The following is a 21,410-nucleotide window of genomic DNA, read 5'->3' on the forward strand; positions in this document are numbered from 1 at the left end:
CTCCCAGTGGAGTACAGGGTCAGATTTAAGGTGCTGGTTTTGACCATTAAAGCCCTAGGACCCTCGTACCTACGGGACCGCCTCTCCCGGTATGCCCCACAGAGGACCTTAAGGTCCATAAATAGCAACACCCTAGAGGTCCTGGGCCCTAAGGAAGTTAGATTAGCCTCAACCAGAGCCAGGGCCTTTTCAACACTGGCCCCGGCCTGGTGGAACGCTCTGCCTCATGAGACCAGGGCCCTGCAGGATCTGATTTCTTTCCGCAGGGCCTGTAAGACAGAGCTGTTCTGCCTGGCCTTTGGCTTGGAACCAGCCTGATCCCCTCCCCCTCTTTCCTTTTCCTTTTCTCCTTCTGTAATGGAACTCCTATTTGGGGATTTCCCTGGCTTTTTTTTCTGACCCACATAGGACCAGTCTGGATTGTTAGCCTTGGTGAAGACTTGACATTTTCATCCCCAAAAAAGTTTTTGAGTTTCTGCTGAAATGAGGCTGCATTTTAATGTTGTATTTTAATCTTGTTTTTAAGTTGTATTTCAATCAATTGTTTTATATCTTGGCTGGGGAGGGCAGGGTATAAATAATATTTAATAATAATATTAATAATACATTTACAGTGGTACCTCAACTTACAAATGCCTCAGATTACAAATGCTTCAGGTTGCAAACTCCAGTAATCTGGAAAAGTTACCTCAAGTTGAGAACTTTGCCCCAGGATGAAAATGGAAATTGTGCACCGGCGGTGCAGCGACAACAAGAGGCCCCATTAGCGAAAGCACGCCTCTAGTTAAGAACAGTTTCAGGTTAAAAACGGACCTCCGGAACGAGTTAAATTCGTAACTAGAGGTGCCACTGTAATCCATTATGGCTGTGCTTTAAATAGTCAGGGCTTGCCCTGGAGAATCGTGGGAGCTGCAATTTGTTAAGCATGCTGGGAGCTGTTAGGAGGCTCCTGTAATGGGAATTGGGGTTGCTTGTGTGTAAACCGCCACTGCTCCAAGCTGGGTTGTCTGGCTAAAACCTTTCCCTGGCTGGACAGCCCTTACACCCTGGCTGTCTCAATCACTGGCAGAATCTGTCAGTGGGCGTTTCCTGAACTTCTTCCAACATAAAAGTTCTTTGACACCAAGTCTCCGCCTAGCCTCCCTGCGCGGAAGCTTTCTGCGCAGAGTGGGCGTGCCCAGCGGAGGTCCTGTGCTCTCCCCGCTGGTGGAAGAGTCTTGGAGCCCTCCCTCCGAAACCCTCTCAGCCTCCCCTTTCTTCCTGGCGTCACGCTGATTTCCTTCCTCAGAGGAAGCTCTCCCTCTCCCTCTCTCCGGCGTCATTGGGGAGCCGTACCTCCACCCTTGGCTCCGATGGCAGTTCCCTGACATCCACCTCCCCCCCAGGGCCCTCCTCACCCCCGGCCCGTTCCTTTGATGGCGATGCGGGGAATCTTCCTCAGATGATTCAAACATAGCTCTCCACCTGCTGCTGTCTCCTTCCGCTGGCCAATCTTCCCAGTCGGATTCCTCTCCCCCTGATACCTCCCCTCCCTCCTCTTCGGAGGTCGGATACCCCATAAACTCTTCTTCATCATCCGTGGTGCCAAATTGCTTCTCCCAGAACCTCCCTAGTGGTTTCGGCTTCCTTGGGAACCTGCGGCGAAACTCCTCCCGCAGATACTCATCCCTGATCCCTTCTGCAGGAACCCACGTGTTTTCCGACTCGGGCTCCCCCTCCCAAGCCACCAAATATTCCACCTGTCTCCCCCTCCACCTTGAATCGAGAATTTCCGCGGCCTGACCGCTGAGTTCCCTTTCCTCCACCTGTGGGTGAGTGGGGATCTCTCTCTCTCGCCCCGGAAATTCCCTCCCCTCCTGGTATGGTGAGAGTAAGGACCTATGGAACACCGGGTGCAGTTTCATGTTAGTCGGCAAGTTGAGCCTAAAGGCCACAGGGTTCACCTGCTGTGTTACCTCGAAAGGTCCCAGTCGCCTTGGCCGTAATTTCTTACAACCTCCCTTGAACGGTAGCCCTTGGGTTGACAACCACACCCGGTCCCCAACCCTTATGGTTTCCCCTTCTCTGCGGTGCTTGTCTGCCTGCCTCTTGTAGGCAGACAAGCCTGCGTGAAAGGCAATTGCTCAGAGTTGTGAGGAGACTTCCCTTCCCACAGCTACATTTCCTGGACTGGGTTAACGATTAATCCCTCTTCATGAGGAACTCTGGAAATGTATTTTATTTGTTTGTTTGTTTGTTTGTTTAAAATATGTGTATGCAGTTGTGTCATAAAAAACATATCAAAGCAGTTTACAGCAATAAAAACATAAAACATACAATGAAAATAGTTTTAAAAGTTCAAAACAGGCATCAGTTGACCATTGTGGAAGGATGTACTCTTAACTGCCTACACAGGCTTGGTGGAGTAGAACAGTTCTCACCAGACGTCTATAAATTGGCACAGAAGGCGCCCACTCAGGGGCGGAGGAAGAGGGGTGCGGGGGGGGGGGTGCGGTCCACCCCGGGTGTCATCCATGAGGGGGGTGACAAAATGGCACACTGCGGGGGGGGGACTTACTGTGGGGCCTGGCCTGCAGCGCGTCTGAGCCACGCATCTCTCCTGGGAGTGACATGGTGGCTGAAGACCCTGTGCTGCCTAAAATGGCAGTGTGGAGCTTACGTTTGCCAGGCGGACTGTGGGCAGCTTGCCGCGGTGCCCCCATGGGCGGCTCACCCTGCCCCCCCCCCACTCCGGGTGCCTGAGCAGCTACCTCTGCCCCTGCGCCCACTGAATCTCTATTGGCAGAGAGTTCCACAGGACAGAGCCTAAGGCACTACAGTGGTACCTCTGGTTGCGAATGGGATCCATTCCGGAGGCCCGTTCACAACATGAAAAGAACGCAACCTGCATCTGCGCATGCGCGGGTTGGGATTTGCTGCTTCTGCGCATGCACGTGAAGTCATTTTGTGCGTCTGTGTATGCACGAACGGCGAAATCCAGAAGTGCCCAGAAGTAAGCCTTTCTGGGACGTATCCTGAAAGAACGTAACATGAAGCGGACGTAACACGAGGTATGACTGTAAAGACTCGGTTTCTGGTTGGTTGTCAAATGAGCCTCACCAGAACCTCTGAGAGAGGGAATAAAGATAAAGGGATCCCTGACCATTAGGTCCAGGCGTGGCCGACTCTGGGGTTGCGGCACTCATCTCACTTTATTGGCCAAGGGAGCTTCCGGGTCATGTGGCCAGCATGACTAAGCCGCTTCTGGCGAACCAGAGCAGCACACGGAAACGCTGTTTACCTTCCTGCCGGAGCTGTACCTATTTATCTACTTGCACTGGCGTGCTTTCGAACTGCTAGGTTGGCAGGAGCAGAGACCAAGCAACGGTAGCTCACCCCGTTGCGGGGATTCGAACCGCCGACCTTCTGATCGGCAAGTCCTAGGCTCTGTGGTTTAACCCACAGTGCCACCCGCCTCCCCGAGAGGGGGAATAGCACACTTTTTAAAAAAGCTCTGCCATTCCCCCTTTTTTCTCTTCGTCCCTTTTCTCTAAATTCAAAAGACCCCCCCCCCCAGCGCACAAGCCTATCCATTCAGGAAGGTGCCTATGCATTGCCCAAAACGCCCAAGCACGTCCTCATCCTGGGGAACCAAATAGCTGTTGCCCACCCCCCGGGCTGAACCAACAAGGGGGGCAGCCCCTCTGTCTCCCCTCTCTCCTGATTACATCTAAATCGCATCTTTTGGCCTTCCTGCAGAAGTAGGTGGGGGCCTGACAGAGGCACTGACACCTTCCCTGCTGCGCTCCCAGATAATTGGGTGAGGCAGCAAATGTTTTATTAACTGATTTCTCCCTCGTTCGCCTTGTTAGGCCTTTCTCTGAACCTGCAGTGTCAACAGTGGCTTTTCTTGAGCTGTAGAGAAGACCTGTCAGTCTGACGAATCCCAACCGTCACCCTGCATTTCCCCCCCCCCCCGACATCTTCTTAGCCGGTCTCTAATGGGGAGACATCTTCCAAGCAATCACTTTGTCTTTTTTATTCCTTCCTCTCTTTAATGCAGTTAGCAGCATCTGTTTTGGATTTGACCAAATATAGGTCTAAAAGGCCACTCCAGAGCCCAGGCTCCTTTTCAGATGAATGCGCTGTGAAAGGCGGGTGGAGAAACGCTTGTTTATTTTGCAGCCCTGTCTCGGATTTGTAAAGATGTTCTTCCCAGTGATAGACGCTGCTCTTCTAGTCGTTTGGGGAAAGAGGAAGAAAGACGTCTTTGTAGATACCTCTGTAGGCGCGGGATGCTGTTTGCGGTTTCTAAAGAAGGGAAAAGTATCTGAAATGCAAAGAGGGGGTTTGGTACCCGGCTCCTTAGACTCCAATTGAGCATTGTGTTCATATATTTTTTTAAAAAAAACACATCATTTTTATTGATTTTCCAATCAAAACAGCCAATCAAGATATCCGAACCATAATCCAATTTGAAATAATAAACTAAAATAAAGAAAACAACCAAATTGTAGTTCAAATTGTAATTCTTAATTTTTCCGGGCTACCCATAGTCTGGACCTCTGAAGCATATCTCCAAATCTTCATTCGTTGCTTTCATATTTTCCGCCTTCTGATCTTAACACTTTAAAGTTCTCCATCCCTGGCTATGCAATTCTCAGTCATGTCCAAAATCATATATCCTTTCATCCATCGAATACAGCTTTATTTGTAAATAGATATTTTTTCAACTGTCTATTTAGCAGCGCAGCTTTTCCTGACTTCATTCCAGTCTTCCAATCCGGACTGTTGTGCAAGTTTATCCTTTGAAGTCTAATGACGCAGCAACTCCCAAGCTGTTAAACCACTCCAATCCGGGCTGTTGTCCAAACCTTTCTTTTGAGATTTAATGACAGTACCTTCCACATTGTTGAGTTGTTACTTAGATTGTTGGGCAGACTTTCTGCAATATTAGCATTATGTTCATAATTAACCATCCACCCACTGCAAACCAATATACTCTCCAGCAAAACAAAAGCCTTCCTAAAGCCTTCCTCCTCCTCCTCCTCCTCCTCCTCCTCTCCTCCTCCTCTTCTTCTTCTTCTTCTTCCGGACATATCTTGGTTCTCAAATGCCTTGTGACTTGAACGTTTTGACTCCTGAACGCCGCAAATCCGGACGTGAGTGTTCCAGTTTGCGGAAGTTTTTTGGAAGCCGAACATCCAATGCGGTTTCCGTGGCTTCCAATTGAGTGCAGGAAGCTCCTGAGGCCAGTCAGAAGCTGTGCCTTGGTTTTCAAATGTTTTCGGAAGTCAAACAGACTTCCAGAATGGATTCCGTTCCAGAACCAAGGTACAACTGTATTATGATTGTTACTGGGTGGTGCTGTGGGTTAAACCACAGAGCCTAGGACTTATCGATCAGAAGGTTGGCGGTTCGAATCCCTGTGACGGGGTGAGCTCCCGTTGCTCGGTCCCTGCTCCTGCCCACCTAGCAGTTCGAAAGAAGAAGAAGAGTTTGGATTTGATATTCCGCCTTTCACTCCCCTTCAGGAGTCTCAAAGCGGCCAACATTCTCCTTTCCCTTCCTCCCCCACAACAAACACTCTGTGAGGTGAGTGGGGCTGAGAGACTTAAGAGAAGTGTGACTGGCCCAAGGTCACCCAGCAGCTGCAGGTGGAGGAGCAGGGAAGCGAACACGGTTCACCAGATTATGAGACTACCGCTCTTAACTACTACACCACACTGGCACGTCAAAGAGCAAGTAGATCAATAGGTACCGCTCCAGCAGGAAGGTAAACGGCATTTCCGTGCGCTGCTCTGGTTCACCAGAAGTGGCTTAGTCATGATGGCCACATGACCCAGAAGTTGTACGCCGGCTCCCTCAGCCAGTAAAGCGAGATGAGCGCCGCAACCCCAGAGTCGTCCGCGACTGGACCTAACGGTCAGGGGTCCCTTACCTTTACTACTACTATTACTACTACAAATTCAGAGGAACAGGGTCTGCTTGAATGCATTTGTCCCAGTCATGTTGACTCTGGATAGAGGTGGATTTAGGGCATTGGGCGCAAAGCCTTGGGGGTGCTGCAGGGGGCGCCGCAACAACGACTCAGAATGGATCGTGAGAGGTGAAGGGGTGCTGAATTTTGGTGTCACACTGGGCACCACTGAAATTTGAGACCTCAAGATCCACCACTGCTCTGGAATAGCCTTCTCTGCTTGCCCTCTGGATACGGAGGAGCCAATGGTTAGAGTGCTGGGCTAGGAGCTGAGAGACCAGGGTTCAAATCCCCACTGGGCCATGATGAAGCTCACCTTGGAACACTCACTGCCTCTCAGCCTAACCTACCTCACAGGGTTGTAGTGAGGATGAAATGAGGATGGGGAGAACCATATATGCCACCTTGAGCTCCTTGGAGAAAAAGGTGGGATATCAGAGTAACAAATAATAAGAAAATAAATTTGGAAGCCAAGCCTGATGAGGAACGGTTGAAGGAGCTGGGTATGTTTAGCCTGGAAAAGAGGAGACTGAGACGAGATATGATCGTCATCTTCAGATATCACAAGGGCTGTCACAGGGAAGAGGGAACAAGCTCAGATATCTCAAGGGCTGTCACAGGGAAGAGGGAAGAAGCCCTCCTGCTCTGGAGGGTAGGACTCGAACCCATGGCTTCAAGTTACAGGAAAGGAGATGCCGACTAAACTTCAGGAAGAACTTTCTGACAGTAAGAGGCCTGAGAAACAGTTTCTATCCAAATGTGATTTTGGTTTTAAACGTGGTGTAAGGAGTCTCTATGGGAGTGTATTGTATTTTCAAAATGGGGTATCAGAGTTTTTAGGGGGCTAACCAGGTTGGGATAGCTGGGATAGCAGCCTTGTTGGTTTTGAATGTCTTATGCAGATTTTTCCTCCCAATTTCATTGTTCTCTATGGGACAATGACAATAAAGATTATTGTGTCATATCATATCGTGTTTGACAGTGAAACAGACTCTCTCAGGAGGTTTTAGACTCTATTTGAGGTTTTCAGACACGGGTTGGACTGCCATGGATGCTTTAGCTGAGATTCCTGCATGGCAGGGGGTTGGACTAGATGACCCTCAGGGTCCCTTCCAACTCTATGATTCTAAATAAATGGCCACTGTGAGAATGGGATGCTGTGCTGGATGGGCCATTGGCCTGATCCTGCAGTCTCCGCTTATGTTATTAAGGATGCCAGTGCTCCAACAACCGCCAAGACCTGCTCTTGGGATATAAGACTTGTGTTGTGCTCTGTTTGAGCCGGTTGCTTCTTCCCCCTTGCCCAAGGGGCTACTGGATCCCTGGATCTGGTTGGGGCCTCCTGCCTCTTCCTGCGCTCTCCTTGCAACCTGCCCCCTTCTCTTGTTGTTTAGTTGTTTAGTCATGTCCGACTCTTCGTGACCCCCTGGACCAGAGCAGGCCAGCCACTCCTGTCTTCCACTGCCTCCTGCAGTTTGGTCAAACTCATGCTGGTAGCTTCGAGAACACTGTCCAACCATCTCATCCTCTGTCGTCCCCTTCTCCTTGTGCCCTCCATCTTTCCCAACATCAGGGTCTTTTCCAGGGAGTCTTCTCTTCTCATGAGGTGGCCAAAGTCTTGGAGCCTCAGCTTCAGGATCTGTCCTTCCAGTGAGCACACAGGGCTGATTTCCTTCAGAATGGAGAGGTTTGATCTTCTTGCAGTCCATGGGACTCTCAAGAGTCTCCTCCAGCACCATAATTCAAAAGCATCAATTCTTCAGCGATCAGCCTCCTTTATGGTCCAGCTCTCACTTCCATACATCACTACTGGGAAAACCAGAGCTTTTACTCTACGGACCTTTGTTGGCAAGGTGATGTCTCTACTTTTTAAGATGCTGTCTTAAGATGATGCCCTTCATGGATCACTGCCTTGCTGTGGTGAAGGGGCTTGAATAACTCAGAGAAGCTATGAACTATGCCGAGCAGGGCACCCAAGATGAACAGGTCATAGTGGAGAGTTTGGACCAAACGTGATCCACCTGGAGGAGGAACCGGCAAGCCACTCCAGTATCCCTGCCAAGAAAACTCCATGGACAAATTCAACAGGCCCCCTTCTGTACCACTGACTTAATCCCTTCTTTTCACCACTGGCCTTTGCCACATGCCCAGCCAGGACTCTGTGATGCTGCCCGCTGCCTGCTGCGTCCAACTGACCTAAATGCATCGTCTCCCCTGCCTGCCAATCACTGTGTCGCAAGTTCTCGCTTGGGCCGTGCGGAATTGCCCTTCAAAGGCCTGTATTATTAAGGTAAATAAGTAAAAAATCTGGGTAGCCAGCTGTCACTTGGAGATGCGCCAACACTGCACTTGCTCTCATGATGTATCTCAGTTCTTGTTGGCCATGATGGCTATTCCCTGCCTCCACAGGTGGAGACAGAAATGCTGTGGGAGCCGGTTGAAGTTAAATCCTTTAAAGACAGAGGTCCTTTGGCTGGGTCAGGATGATATGGGATTGGGGGGGGCAACTGCCATCTCTTGTGGGGGCGCCATTAGTGCCAGCACTGTCCGTTAAGAGTTTGGGTGTAATATCTGACACCTCCCTTTCCAGATTGGAGCTATAACAAAGGCGGCATTTTTTCACTCTGCCAAGCTAAGCAGTTGGCTCCTTATCTCTCATGCCCTGACCTAGCCACTGTGATCCACACGACGGTCACCTCCAGGCTAGATTATTGTAACTCACTCTATGTGGGGCTGCCCTTGAGACTGACCCAGAAACTCGAGCGGGTGCAGAATGCCGCAGCGAGACTCCTTATGGGGTCCTTGTTGTGGGATCACATTCACCCGGTGTTATAGGAGCTGCACTGGCTCCCGATGGAGTACAGGATCAGGTTTAAGGTGCTGGTTTTAACCTTTAAAGCCCTATACGGCCTAGGACCCTCGTACCTACGGGACCGCCTCTCCTGGTATGTCCCACGGAGGACCTTACGGTCTTCAAACAAAAACATCTTTGGAGGTCCCAGGCCACAGAGAGGTTGGCTGGCTTCAACTAGAGCCAGGGCTTTTTTGGCCATGGCCCCGATCTGGTGGAACACTCTGTCTCAAGAGACTAGGGCCCTGCGGGACTTGACATCTTTCCGCAGGGCCTGCAAGACAGAGCTGTTCCACCAGGCCTTTGGCCAAGGCACAGTCTGACCCCCCTCCTTCTGTAATCCTCATAGAAGTCTAGCCCAATGGTTGCCATTAATTTGATTCTGAACTGATTTTAGAATTAATTGATTTTAGAATGTATTTCAATTAATTGATTGTGATTTTATGTAAACTGTGTTACTTTTTCTGCTGTTAGCCGCTCTGAGCCCAGCTTCGGCTGGGGAGGGCAGGATATAAATAAAAAATTGTTGTTATTATTATTATTATTATTATTATTATTACCGTATTCTGAAGACCAGTTGTTGGAAACTGCAGGAGGGGAGAGGGCTCTTGTGTTTGAATCCTGCTTGCTAGTTTCTCAATAGAGGCATCTGGTTGGCCACTGTGAGAACAGGATGCTGGAATAGATGTTCTTCTGTTTTATTTTCCTTCCTTTCCCTGGTGTCTTTTTTTGGTGGGTTGCGTATGTCCAGTTTACTGGGGGATACATAACCCCAGGAGCATCTCAGCCATTGTTTACATCCCAGTGACTATTCTGAGTCCCTCTTATTTTAGGACTGAGATTAATGCTCTAAAACACATAACTCTGCTCTGAATGCATTTCTGAAGATTTATTTCGATGCCTCCTGGAGTCGCCTCCAAAATATACATGAGAATGCCAGATCATTACTTTCCTAAAATGATAAGAGTAATGGAGAGGAAAGAAACCTTTTATTCTTAAATTCAAATGCCCATTAAGCGCTACACTTTTTATCTTGGCTCCAAGTTCTCTGTAGTTGTGTTTGCTGCTGTATCTCAACCCATACAAATAAGCCCAAATGAAAATATGTGCGATCGGGGAAATGGGTGGGGGGCAATTATTCATGGGAATTCTCTCTCGGCTAATCCCAGCTTTATTTCCACCGCTGACTGACAGAGATTCCTTTTGTCACTTCACAGCAGCGAGAATACAGAACAGGGAAATTTCTGGGCCGGATATTCCGATCCGACCTTATCAATGCAGATTTACCTTTCAGAAATAAATGCCGGCATCTGAATGAATGCGAGTTCATGCTCTTTTCTATTGGGATGCAATCTGCTGACTCAGAGGCACACAGAAACCACCCTCCTACTTTTATTTATTGCATGAAACTCTTGTCTAATAGCAAAAGAAGCCTTGGAAGCAAAATCTCATTCTGCATTAAGGCCCTCTACGCTGGCTCCCCCAAAGCCAGGGCCATCAAATGGTCTGGTTTTCAAACGAATAGTGTATTTTTCGCTCTATAAGACGCACCAGACCACAAGACGCACTGAGTTTTTGGAGGAGGAAAACAAGAAAAAAAATATTCTGAATCTCAGAAGCCAGAACAGCAAGAGGGATCGCTGAGCAGTGAAAGCAGCAATCCCTCTTGCTGTTCTGGCTTCTGGGATAGCTGCACAGCCTGCATTCGCTCCATAAGACGCACACACATTTCCCCTTACATTTTAGGAGGGGAAAAGTGAGTCATAGAGCAAAAAATACGGTACTTCACATGAAACCAACCTAACCCGGTCCACCAGCCAAAGAATGAATGTAGAAGCCACAGGGAACATGCTTCAATGTTCCTTTCCAAGAAGAACATGCACAACAGCTTTGTTATTAAGAACTGGTGCCCAGGTTTACTGCTGTTTTGGTGTGTGTGTGTGTGTGTGTGTGTGTGTGTGTGTGTGTTTTAAAAGCTTCCTCTCTCTCTCTGTCCCTTTTCCTGCTATGTTTGATTTATTTTACTTCTATCCTGCTTTACATTCAAATGACTTGCAAAGAGGCTTACAAAAAAATTAATGGCAATAATGTATAAAAGAATATCACAGATATAGAACAATTAACAAATTGAATTAAACAATGACAAACTGCCGGTAAAACAATTGCAATCCATAAAAGTCTACTCATAGAACAACTACAAAAATAAGCTAAACATCACAATTATAACAGAAGTCATATTACAGAATTAACGAAGTACTACAGAATTCATAACCTATAAAACAATATTAACTGCACTAACAAAACAGCAACCAAAAAGTAAACTTAGCACTGTTGAATTCACACACACACACACTCCACACACCCATCACTCATTAAAATACCCATACAAATAAAGCCCATGGCAGCAACTCCCTTCTGAAGTTTCCACGGGCTGGAGGTGGGGCAGCTGAGGGGAAACCAAATGACAAAGGCACAGTTCTTGATCTGGAAACAGCTCCCTTCTGAAGGCTCCTAGAGGGCTGGAGGGTGCGGCAAGGCAGGTGGGCAAAGCCAGGACAAAATCTCCCTCCCCTGTTCTGACTTTTAGATTATAAATCTGAAGGCAAGGGCCATCCTCTTATCAAATGTGATAAGCCGCTCTCAGAGAAGTGCTTTGGCTGAAGCATGGAGTAAAAAAATACTTTAGATTCATATACTTGAATGTGTCAAAAAGCTGCCCAAGGGATCTTTGAAGTTGCTTTGTGCAGAGCCAGCCCATTGGTCCACCTGGACTCCAGGGGTTGAGGGACCTGTGGCTTTCCAGATGCTCTTAGACTCCATCTCTGGCCATTGGCCATATTACATGGAGCTGATGGGATGTAGAGTCCAGCAGCATCCAGAGAACCACAAATTCCCCACTCCCAGTAAACTCTTACTGGCAGTTGACCTTCAATATCTCTGCCAGACATATTTCCAAACTCTACTACCTAAAATAATTCTAAGATAAGAATGGGGTAATCTGTGACTCTCCAGGTGTTACCTGAACTTCAGCTCCTATCAGCCAGCATGAATGGTCAAGGCTGAAGGGAGTTGGAGCCCAGAAACATCTGGAGAAGTTCTCCATTCCTGCTAAAGTGGAATGCAGAGACAATGTGGTGTCATGATTAGAGGTGTGATGGCCTGGGATTCGACTTGGATGCTGAACCTGAGGGATCCCAGCCTGCACAGGATTCCCCCACCTCCAGAACCAGCTGAGCCGGGGCTGGGGCATGAGCCTGAAGGGTCCTCACCTGTGCTGGGTCCTCAGCTGCAGACATCAGCTGAGTCTGCTCTGGCTCCTGAGGTGTTGGAGGACCCATTGCCTGCAGGTGCTCCACTCTCAGTCCTGTCAGGGGAAGCTGAGGTTGCCTCTGGGTCTGGTAACCCTCCAGCCTCTCCTGAGCTGCAGAGGCTCAGGGCAGAGAGGCGGAGGGAACTAAGTTCCCGCAGGAGGAGTGCTCGCCTCCAGGCCAGGAGAGGTGAGTCACCAGAGGATCGAGGCTGCCCAATGCCTCGGGGCAGATAAAAGCCGGCCAGCCCCAGTCCCAAGTTGCGGGAGCAACATTGTTGGCTGCTAGTTCCTGCCTGAACCCTGTCCTGCTTTCCTGCCAGAGCTCCTGACCCGCCCAGGCTCCCTGCTACTACGGACTGCCTCCACATTGCACCTTGGACCTTGCCTCTTGTGTAACCCAGGGGACCAGCACAAGAAGGTTTGACCAGGACCTATGGAACCAGGGTTCAAATTCCCACTTGGCCATGGAGCTCTCACTGGGTGACTTTGAAAGCCAGTCACTTCCTCTTGTCCTAACCTACCTCACAGGGTTGTTGAGAGGATTAAATGAGGAAGGTAGGGAAGAACAATGTGCCCAACCTTGAACACTTCGGAGTAAAAGGTGGGATGCCAGTACAAACAAACAAATAAAAGCACGGGTCTAAAGGAGCTGTCCAGGATTTGAGTTCTGAAATACTCATTCTGCTGTAAACACACGACCATCTGTTGGAAACCTTCTTCCACCACCTGTGTTGTAATGAGCTTACTGAACCTGTCGAAGCTGACCTCTGGGAAGGAAGGGTTGTAAGTGAATGGGGTGGGTGGGAGAGATAATAATACACCCTTCAAAAAGTCCGCCTATTTATCCTGCTCTATTTCAACCTCTCCCCTCGTGGTGTAAAAAATGCAGTTCTTAAATTTAACATCCAAAACACTGCAAACAGCATTAAAAATTTACTACCTCCTAAACAGGGCTGGGGTGAAGCACCTTTGGGGAAATCACTGATCCCCACCACCACCAACACCCCCGCTTCCTCCCTCCCTGCAACCTCACTCAATAATCTGCTCTCTTGAGCTCCTCTGCCAGGCTACAAATAGCTTCTTTAAAAAGTGTTGACCCTGACTGCAGTATTATTTGCAGAAAATACCGTATTTTTTGCCCTATAGGATGCACTTTTCCCCCTCCAAAAATGAAGGGGAAATATGTGTGCATCCTATGCGGCGAATGCAGGCTTTTGCTGAAGCCTGGAGAGTGAGAGGGGTTGGTGCGCACCGACCCCTCTTGCTCTCCAGGCTTGGCGCAGCTCTCCGCAAGGCGCGGGAGCCCGGCACTGCGCTCCCGTGGCTTGCGGTGAGTTGTCTGCACGCTGAAGCCTGCACGTGCTGAGGTCAGCGCGCCCAGGCTTCGCACAACTCTCCGCAAGGCGCGGGAGCCCAGAGCCAGGCTCCCGTGGCTTGCAGAGAGTTGCCTGCACACTGAAGCCTGCGTGCACTGAGCTCAGTGTGCCCAGGCTTCGCACAACTCTCCGCAAGGCGCGGGAGCCCGGCGCTGGGCTCCCGCGGCTTGCGGAGAGTTGCCTGTTCTGGGGGCTGGGGTCGGGGGAAGCTCGGGCTTCCCCCGCCCCAGCCCCGCGCCTGGGGGGGAAATAATTCCCCCCTTTATTTCCCCCCAAAAAACTAGGTGCGCCCATTGGGCGAAAAATACGGTGACTTCTAGGGAACGCCTGATCTCAGACAAATCCATGACCAGAAGGCCTGTAGCTCAGAGGCAAAACATCTGCTTTGTGGGAATGTTCAGGGTGGCAGGAAAGGATATATTGTTTATTAATGTCCTTCCTAACTTGCGCTAGCAAGTGCCTTTACTTAGCAGAGTTTACATTCCCCTTCTCACACACAGCAGAAAACTAGTTGCAGACTCGTGTGAGTTCCTTAAGCCAATATGCAATTCAATCTGGCTTGTCCAGATTGAAATGTGTTCTAATATTTTCCTGGTAAGACCCCTTGAATCCCTCCTAAAAGAATAAAGACACCACAGTCCTATTCATCAGCAGTAAAAAGAAAGGCTTAAAGGCTTAAAGTTACAAGCATATACAAACAGGTTTGTCCCATGTGTGGGCTGACCTAGTGACTGCAGCTAGCAGTCTGAGAAGTTTGCAGGACAAAAGGAAGATTGAAAAGAAAGAGAGTGGCTGCATGGCTTGTCCTTTTACACACCCACCCACTAGTCACATGCAAGGAAAGATGCTCCAGGCCAGGAGGAACAGGAAGTTTATACTGGCTGGACCATACATTCCCCGGCATGTCCACTCTAGGAAAACAAGGAATGTTGAACTTGACTGCTCTCAGTGGATTACATTCCACATGCTTTGTATCCAGAAGGTCCCAGGTTCATTCCCTGGCATCTCCCGGTATGGGTGGAAGAGAGTTCTGGAGATCCTCTACCCATCATTGAGTAAACAATACTGAGCTGGATGAACCAATGATCTGACTCACTACAAAATATTTCCTATGTTCCTACAACTAGCAGCAGCTTCTCTCTAGGATTTCAGGTAGTGTGCCTCTTATCCCCACCTAGACATGCCAGACATTAAACCTTTACATGCAAAGAACATGCTCTTCCACTGAGCTATGGCCCTTTTGCCCTGTGCTCAAATAAACTTCATTATGCTCAGGCTCAAGCAGCTGCAGTGGTGCAGGGGTCTGATAAAGGGAGGCGGGAAGGGCAAGGAGAATGGCCAAGAGGTCAGCGCATATTGTCTTTAAGAAAAAGCCAACAGATGAATAAATGGGCGGGGGTGAGGGTAGTTTAGAGAAAGGAAAGGTGGTCATCACATTTATTCTCAGTGAAACTGACTGGCTTCTCCAAAAGCACAGATAATCTGTGGAACTCACTGCCACAAGATGGCTCCAAGGTCGGGGAGTTAGAGGCATTCATGGAGAAAGAGGAATGTAGGAGGGCAGGAGAGAGAATGTCTGTCAACACAATCCCTATGACAGCCCTGACAGCTAAATTGAACCTCCCAGTTCAAAGGATGGACATCACCAGGTGAGGGTTGTACCACTTGGGTGAGGGCTACTCCCTCCACGTCCTACCTGTGGGCTTCCTGGAGAACCTAGTTGGCCATTGAGAGAAGCGAGGTGCTAGACTCTCAGGCTGATCTCATTTCTTCTATTCTTAGCTGCTTATTTCTGAATACCAGCTGAGGGCATCAAGGCATCTAGTCCTGCCCTGTGGGAAGCAGAATGCTGAACTTGTTGCCTGGCCTTGGGCCTCTTCTGATGTTCTTAAGATACCGGAAGGAGTGGTTTATCAGGAGAAGTGAAGGAGAGGGTGGGGTCACTTCCCGTGCAGTTGGGTAGGTCTGTGTGCCCCAGTGCTTTGCCTTCGGCGGCTCATAAACGTAGTCCCATGGAAGACAAGAGACGGGGAGATATACAGATTGAATAATGAAGCTTACGCAAGACTATCGATTATATTTGTCTATGTATTATTCAAACGATTGACTCACCCAGGCCAGAATACAGGGGCATAGCCAGTGTTTGCTCAGTGGTGCTCAGAGAATTGTAGTTAACTTGATCTCGCGCCCTCACCTTGATAACTTGCAGCCAGATTCTTCCACTGCTCCTCAGCTGCTCCTGTCGGCCCCTTCTCCCCCCATCGAGAGCCATCGGCTCTTCTGCCCGCTTCCTGCAAACCGTTGTCCGCAGAAGCTCCTAGCGATGAATCAGAGCGTTTCCTTAGCGTGTTACTTAAACAACCACTCCCTTGATTTTGCGAGCTTACTAAGGGCGGCTGGGCTGAGTAGGAGCCCGGACAGGCGGGATCAGAACCCTCTAAGCCACGGGTGGGGGAACCTAGAACACCCACCTCTAGGTATTACTGAACTCCCAGCTCCCCTCAGCCCCCAGGCAGCATGACCAGTGGTCAGGGATGACGATGGCACTCTAAGAACGTTTGGAGGACCACAAGGGGTCCCATCCCCCATCCTTGCCCTCAGAATCAAGAAGTGGTTCAACTTTTGTAGCACTCTTGCTGAGCATCTCTCTCTGTCTGTCTCTCTCTCTTACACACACACACACACACACACGAAGTGAAATGCTACCGGAAGATATTTGCATACAAATAGCTAGAGACGGTTCTTTAATAGGGACCGACTTGCTAAAGAGGCCTCTAGGGGGCTGTGGGCTTTTACCTTCGGCACAGAGGAAGCAGCGTGGGTTTTTTTGGGGTGCGGGGCTGGAGGCAGAGTGACGGATACAAAGGTGCTATGTTTTCGTACGCGGGGTGGGTGGGTGGGTGCATTATTCCCTGTTAAAGACCAGCACTGTATCTGCCGGCTCCCCTTCCAACTTGAATGAATGGAAAGAGATGTGCGTAAAGTTTCCTTCAAGAAATTTTCCCAGGAAGTAAGCGATTTAAAAGCGCGTGTGTGCGTGTGCGCGCGTGCACTGCCTCCCTCAGTCTATTGTTTCCTTTTCCCTATTCCTCCCCCACATCCTCAATATTCAGCTGGAGAGAGATCGAAGGCCTGGCTGAAGAATTTTTTTAAAAATATAATAATCCAAGTTTGCAGCGGTTCTTTGTTGGAGTGACTGATACAACAGGGGAAGGAAGGAAGGAAGGAAGGAAGGAAGGAAGGAAGGAAGGAAGGAAGGAAGGAAGGAAGGAAGGAAGGAAGGAAGGGGGGTCGCGGATTGGGGGAGGGGGGTTTCCCCGTGGAAGGCGATTTGCTCGCTGGCTCCGCTGCCGCCTCCCGTTGACGGCTCGGTTCTCCTCGCCAAACAATCAGCTCGGAGACGCTTCGAAGGCTTTAACTTCCATTGGATCTCCCCGGCGAAGGAGCTGCACACACCCTCTTCTTCCTCCCCTCCCCTTCCACCCATCCATTCACACACACACACACACACACACACACACACACGAGTCTCTCTTCAGCCCCTCCCTCCTCCCCACCGCCTTCCCACTCGGTGGACTCCTACATTAAACCTTTGATCGCGCTTGCAACCAGACGGAATCTCTCGCTCGCTCTTCCCTCTCTGCCTGACTCTCTCCGTAAGCGGCGGTCGTCCCCTCCCGCTTGGGGCCTCTCCAACAGCAAAAGAAGAGAGAAAGAAGAAGAACTGAAAGGAGGAGGGAAGAGAGAAAGGCTGACTGCCCCCCCTCCAGCTCTGATCTCCCCCCGCCCCACCCTCAGCGTCTCCTGGGAATCCTTCAAGGCGAGGCGGCGCTCCGGGATCCAGAGACTGGTCGGGCTCCTTCGCTTTACCACGACCGGGATGGTGGCGAGCTCTCCGCCGGCTCCTTGACGCAGTGAGGGCGGCCGAAGGGAGAAGCTGCGGCTCTCGCTCCTTCTCTCTCTCTCTCTCAGGCCGCCAAAGGATTTGTCTGAGGAGGAGGGGGGCAGAGAGAGGCTGCCTGCCGGGAGAGGACGCTTGGGGAGGGGAGCTGAGAGAGAGAGGGAGCGCGCAAGAGAGCGAGCGAGCGAGCAAAGAGGCGGAGGCGCAGCACCGGAGAGCGAGCGAGCGAACGAGGCTGGCCGCCCATCGGGTCCTCCCAGTCGTGTTTCAAGAGGGCGTCGGGGCTGGAGAGCCGCTCCTTTCCTTCTTTCTTCCATGCCGGAGGCAGGTAGGTAAGCCTGGCGGGGGGCGAAGCTCCGGCTTCAGCTCGGAAGGTGTGTGTGTGTATATATAGATATATATATAGCTCGTCTTTCTCTCCCCCCCCCAACCTCCACCGGCGCCGCAATAGCTGAACGAGAGATGTCAACCGCTAGGATTATGAGTAGTATTGCCTTAAGCAGAGAGGAGCGGGTGCAGGCTGGGTCCCCTGTGGATCTCCTCTCTGCCAGATCGTGAGCCTCCTGCATCAGTTGAGCCTGAGGGGCGCACGCCGCCCAAACCCACCTACTCTAGGCATTCATTTGCAGATTGAAACACGCACAAACAGCACACACACCATCTTCAGCCTCCAGCCACTTCTGTTCCTTGCCCTGGATTCTCCCCCCCCCCCCAATCATTCCGTGACAGATGTTTCCAGTGCTAAGCCTTTCTGTGCAGCTCCCCCACTCCCAGCCGAACCTTTCCTAGACGCTCCATGTGCTGGGGGTGGAATAAAGGGTTCGGGGTCCCCCGCAACCTCTCCTCTCCTTCTGGGTCCAAACTTGCCTCCTTGGACACACAAGCTGGGAAGGTGGCGCCTGACTCCCTGCGGGTCGCCCAAAACTTTTCTGCGCCGCGCCGTGGCCTGGTTGGGACATTGGGGTGCAGGGCGGCTCTGGGTGCAGCTGGGGCGAACTGGGAGCTTAACCAAGGCTCCCCACTCCTCCCCAACCCACCCCCCGGAGGGAACCAGGAGAGAGGGAGGGAGGAGCTGCTCTGTAGGTGCTGGCACCCAAGCGCGCAGAGACTCTTCGCGAAGTGGGCCTGTTTCAGCACCAGCGGGGAGCGGACAGCTCCCCGATGCGAATAAAAGACTCCGCCGTTCTCGACCGCTCTCCCAATTTCTCTTAAAGGTAGTTCACTTTAATACCCACAGTACAAATATTTCACTTTTCTCCTTTCTCGTTCCTGCTTTCGACGCCCACCCTTCTTCTCTTGGCGTCCGGTTCCCCCATTCTAAGTCCTCAAGTAGCCTCGTCACTTAATGGGAAGTTAATGCAACTGTTGCGCGGGGGACGGGGGACGGCTAGCCGTCCTGCCCCCGAGCTAACCTTGCAATCCCGGTGTCTCTGGAAAGGGGAAGGAACCGGCTAGATCGAGGCTCCGCTGCCGGTTTCGTCTACAACTCAAAGGCATCGGGACTGTCGGACGTAACAGTTCCACCCAGGTTTCAGTCCGGAATCAAAAAATTGCTAGGTGGATGAGACGTCCTCCGTTGGTAGGTGGGGAGGGGGTTCCTGAGGTTGTTGCGCACGGGCGTCTGTCCTAGAAAGTCGGGAGGGTACTGATGGTTAAAGAAAGAAGAAGAGGAAGTGTTCCTAGGGCGAAGGAGGCCCCCGCAAGTATGTGTGTTTTTTTGCCCGGGCGACTGGCTCCGAACCGTCGCTTGAAATCTCCCTGACAGGTTAACTTGCGCCTTGGATAAAGCTGTTTACTGGTGGCTGTAGAACTTGTCGAAAATGATTAATGACCCTGATTGTCAAAGTGGAGGGAGAGAGACAGAGAGAGAGAGACCAAGAGAATGAGGCACTCCCGGAGCTTAGCTCTCGAGTCCTATCGGCTAGATTTCCCAGGTCTGAAGGCTCACGAGGCCATCTCCTTCGTTGAAGCTAAGCCGCTCTCGTTCTGGGCAGTGTCTGGATGAGGGGGAGCCAGGAGACCACATGCACGTCGACTTGAGTTTCAGCACTGGAGAAAGAAAGGGTATAAATGGAGGAAAACGATAATGATTATAATAACAGTAGTAGCAATGTATTTTGCTTTAGATTTTTAAAAATTCTTTAATGGACTTTCCTTGATTAGCATCAGGCTTTAACTTCACCTATGGCTGTGCTCCGGAACCTGATCCAACACGAGAAACAAGCCCCCACCCCAATGTTGTGTCACCGACAATGAATAACCAGACACTTCTGGAAAGCTCATAGGAGGGCATGAACAGACCCCCTCCCCCGCTCTCTCTGTCTCTCCGCCCCACTCCGCCCGCAGACTTTGAACGCAAACGTTTCCTTTCTCTCCGAGAGAGCTCTGTCGTCCAGGAATGTTTAGGTTCCAAGCTCATCTTGCTTAGGAATGTAGTAACTCCAGGTCTGTGTGTCTCTGAGCACGTACAGTTTGAATCGCGCTCCTTGCCGAGTAAGCCAGGTGACTGAACTGAGTTGGGTCGAATACGGGTGGGTTAAAGCCACTAGAAAACGCTTCCAAAGGACACTCGGTGTGAAAATTAACGACTGACCTATATTCATTCATTTCCACCCCGCTCCAACCGCCATCCGCAGATGGCCAGTCAGCCTCGATCCACAATCCGTTTAAGCTTCAACCTTTCTCAAGCCACTTCATTCCCCATGAATGAATGGATGAAACGGCTCAAGAATCGGGCTTGTATCCCAGGATCGCTGCTTTCCTGGCCGCTCAGAGGACTGCTCATTCCCCTCACCTTGGCAACTTGCTGTGAGCTCAAGGTGTTCCCATACAACACTCCTCACGCGCCCTTAAAAAAAAACAACAACCCAAAACAAAATAAATAAATAAATTTAATTTAAATAAATAAATAAATATGGGCTTCCTTTTTGCAGTCGACCCGACACACACCTCGTCTTGATTAAATTGCCCTGTGCTGTAGGTCATGTTACACTCTGGATCACGGCCTTGTTCACCCCCAACACCCGCTTTAAATGCTTCGAAGTCTTACTTCTTCCCTTGCTTAAAAATGTGGCAAGAGCCGGCCCTGCTGCGCATGAGCACCTCCTCCCCCCTCCCTCCCCAGTCTGCTGAATGGAGGCCTGGACATCTGCCCCATAGCCCGGCCCTAACGGCCCCGCTAGCTAAGAAGCGCGCGCGCAGACCTCCTTCGGCCGCTCTCCTTCCAGTCCAGAGACGGTCTTCACATCTTCTCCTGCGTACATCGAGCCAGCAATATGCAGAGCTGATTGAAACGAGGCCAGAGGAGAGTTATAGCCTGTTTAAAAAAAGAAGAAAAAGCACAGATAGATATTTTAAAATCCTCTCTCGTCCTTGGCAAAGTTACCCCTTTCCCCTAATCGATTCTGCTGGGGGCGGTGAAATCGTGCCGAAGGAGAGAGGGGTTCTTGGTGATGGACGGTCCAAAGTTGAGAGACGGACAGCTGGTCAGCCCCCGATTGGGTCCGGTGGCTCCCGGGTGCCTTTTATGTCTCCCTCTAAATGTCTTGCGTGTGGTGGGTTCTCGGTTGTTGCCCAAATACCTATATATGATATCTATACATTGGCGTACGATGCTTAGCCGGTGTCTGTATTGCAGCTTTAATTAAAATGACAGATGTTGCCGTAGAGTTCCACAGAATTAATGATAAACACAGAGGAACTTGCCAATCAAGGCGGCTATTGTTCGACATCCAGCGGAGCTTTTGCCAAAGATCCTTGATTGCATTTGAATGAAGTCGAGCCAACAGGGCGGCCTACCCAAGCCCACCCCCAGCTGGGCTGCAAAAGGCTGGCAGAAACGGGAAATGGAGAGGGAGGGAAACGCTGCCCTCTTTCCCTCGCCCCCCAGAACATGTGGGAGAGAGAGAGAGAGAGAGAGAGAGAGAGAGAGAGAGAGAGAGAGAGAGAGAGACCAGCTTATTACACCGTGGCTACGAGTCTGTCTGGTTGACTCGCCCTGGACTCGCAAGGCA

At 50.5% G+C, this 21,410-nt stretch overlaps 1 protein-coding gene across 1 annotated transcript in view; it reads left to right on the forward strand.

Moving 5' to 3' along the window:
• Nucleotides 1-17,082: 17,082 nt before the first annotated feature.
• The window catches only part of ELFN1 (extracellular leucine rich repeat and fibronectin type III domain containing 1), a 242,852-nt gene continuing 238,524 nt past the window's right edge, over nt 17,083-21,410 (forward strand). Inside the window, exon 1 of the mRNA XM_083711491.1 lies at nt 17,083-17,725. The gene's annotated coding sequence lies outside the window, so the exon portion shown is untranslated. The remainder of the gene's footprint in view (nt 17,726-21,410) is intronic.

The sequence above is a fragment of the Podarcis gaigeae genome, assembly GCF_964106915.1.
Source record: "Podarcis gaigeae genome assembly, chromosome: 14".
Taxonomy (NCBI): domain Eukaryota; kingdom Metazoa; phylum Chordata; class Lepidosauria; order Squamata; family Lacertidae; genus Podarcis; species Podarcis gaigeae.